This window comes from Chiloscyllium plagiosum, unplaced genomic scaffold (assembly GCF_004010195.1).
Source record: "Chiloscyllium plagiosum isolate BGI_BamShark_2017 unplaced genomic scaffold, ASM401019v2 scaf_11712, whole genome shotgun sequence".
Lineage (NCBI taxonomy): Eukaryota > Metazoa > Chordata > Chondrichthyes > Orectolobiformes > Hemiscylliidae > Chiloscyllium > Chiloscyllium plagiosum.
In genome coordinates, this window is record NW_025214674.1 from 15822 (window position 1) to 18801 (window position 2980).

Sequence of the window (2980 nt, forward strand, 5' to 3'; positions counted from 1 at the left end):
CCAATTTACCTAATTTGCACATTTTTGGACTGTGGGAGGAAACTGGAGCACCAAGCGAAAACCCACACAGACAGGGGGGACAACATATGAACTCCACACAGTCGGCCAAAGGTGGAATCAAATCTGGGTCCCTGGTGCTGTGCGACAGTGCAAACCATTGAGCCACCACGTCACCCAAAAGGAAAAGGTTCAGAGTGATACGAGCGAAACACAGCAAACCGGGACTAGTTCAGTTTTGGAAATCCGGTTAGGATAGACGGCTTGGGCTAAATCGCCTATTTGCATGCGGTGTGACTTCTTTCTTATTCTTTGAAAATTAATTAGATTACTTACTTACAGTGTGGCAACAAGCCCTTTGGCCCAACAAGTCCACACTGACCCTCCAATGAACAACCCACCCAGACCCATTCCTCTGCATTTACCCCCTCACCTAACACTACGGTCAATTTAGTGTGGCCAATTCACCTAACCTGCACATTTTTTGGGATTGTGGGAGGAAACCGGAGCACCCGGAGGAAACCCACGCAGACATGGGGAGAATATGCAAACTGCACACAGATAGTTGCCTGAGGCAGGAACTGAACCCGGGTCTCTGGCGCTGTGAGGCAGCAGTGCTAACTGCTGTGCCACCATGATGACCATGAAAGAGTTTAGAAAAGATTTACAAGGATCTTGACAGGGTTGGAGGGTTTAAGCTATGGGGAGAGGTTGAATAGACTGGGCCTGTTTTCCCTTGAGCACCTGAGGCTAGGGATGACTTTGTAGAGGTTTATAAAAGTCATGATGAACATAGATAGGTTAAACTGACAGGGTCTGGAGTTGGAGGAGTCCAAAACTAGAGGATATCAGTTGAAGGACAGATGGGAAAGAAGGGATTGAGGGGCAGCTTTTCACGCAGAAGGTGATGCATATATGGAATAAGTTGTCAGAGAAAGTGGAGGAGGCTGGAACAATTACAACATTTCAAAATTTAAATTCAAACAACACCAGGTTATACTCCAACAAGTTTAATTGGAAGCACACTAGCTTTCGGAGCAACGCTCCTTCATGACTACAACCTGGTGTTGTGTGATTTTTAACTTTGTACACCCCAGTCCAACACCGGCATCTCCAAATCATAACATTTAAAAATAATCTTGATGGGAAAATTAATAAGAAAGGTTTAGAAGAATATGGGCCAAATGCTGGCAAATGGGATTAGATTAGATTAATTATAGGATACCTGGTTTACATGGACGATCCGGACTTTGGGAGTGAATCCCTTCCTTCTGCTGTTCCATCTTATGGTGATCCTTGTTCCATTGGGACAAGAACTTTCCACACTCAGTCCTGTCAATGTGACCATTCACCTGTTTGATCTAACACCATTTCATTTTTTTTTCTTTTTCTTTTTTTCTTATTTTTTTTCTTCTTTTTTTTATTTTAAATTTAATCCCCACACTACCACCTAAATGCGGTAGTGCTTATTTTATCCCCAGCACCCATGGTGTGTGTGTGCAGGGGTGAGACACAGTGAAAGACACAAAGTGCACGAATCTTTATTCAATTTCCACCACCAGGAAGATAGGAAAACACCCGGGTGGCCAGTGACAAACACTGCCCTTCTGGACTGTGTTTATTTTCTCTTTTTATAGGAAAACACCCGGGTGGCCAGTGACAAGCACTGCCCTTCACAGCAAGGGACAGTGCTGTGTGATCAAAACAGTGAAGGAGAGGGGAGGGAAACACCATTTCATGTGGTGGCTGGTGGATTACAGGGTCAGCATGACCCAGGTGAGGGGAGAGGTTGAGAAGGAGAAACCTTCATGGTAACCCCAGCTGGTTGTGGGAATTGAACCCATGCTGTTGGTATCACTCTGCATTGTGACAACTGTCCATCCAACCCACCTCACTCCAGGTGGCTAACCCTGTACAAAATGAATAAGAAGGGTTTAAAAGAATATGGGCCGAGTGATGACAAATGGGATTAGATTAATATTGGATACCTGGTTTACATGGACAAGCCGGATCAAAGGGTCTGTCTCGGTGCTGTACAACTATGATTATTGATTTCATCAAGTTCCTCCCCTCACCGGGACAGGCACGTTATCTAATATGATCTCCGACCCATTGTCTCCACAATTAATTTGCTAACTAGTATCAAAGATGTTTTCTCGCCCTCATTGGATGGATGATAAAACCATAAACTCTCATTCCGCTGCAGCTGAAACCACGCAGAGTAAGAGACACCACCATTTCCGGGTTTAAACACTGCGCGTGTGCAGTTCGCCTCCGCGACTTCGCGCAGACTCAATTCAACGGAGGCGCCTCGAGCCTGCGCACAACTCTTCAGGGCGGGAGTTAACACTGTCTGCGGCTCCGATTGGTTAATTAGACTGTCGGTCGCCGTGGTGCCGTCCAATCAGGAGTCCGGACAGCAGAGCGGGGTGGGGCCAAAGGCGGGTGTGAGGAAGGATCAGGATGGCGCTGGAAACGCACAGCAGCTCAGGCAGCACCCGCGGAGCACGGAAAGCAACATTTCGGGCAAAAAACCTCCCTCAGGATTTCCCTGCTCCGCGTTTCCAGCACCACCCACCTCCGCCGCTGAGGAAGGATCTCTCCACCTCCGCCGTGAACCCCGCCAGATCCGCGGAGCGTTTCCATGAAGTTGTGACTGTGTGTGTTTTTGGGGCCTATTTCCACGCCGTGGGGCCATCCTGACCCTCCCTGACATCAGTCCGTCCCTGCCCGGGTAACACCAGCTGTTTGGTGTTACCTCCCCCACACACTCTATATCTGAACATTAACAGTTTGTTGACCTTAACGCCGTCGGGGGAAAGATTTTGGTTTGAAACCAACCTCCTGAGTCCAGTGCAGCCGAAACCCCCGGGAGAAGAGAAGACCAACCCACCGCCGTCCCGCGGCTCCCGGTTTGAAATGCTACGCATGCGCAAGCCCCGCCCCCTCCCTCGCGCAGTGTCGGTTAAACGGCGGCGCCTCG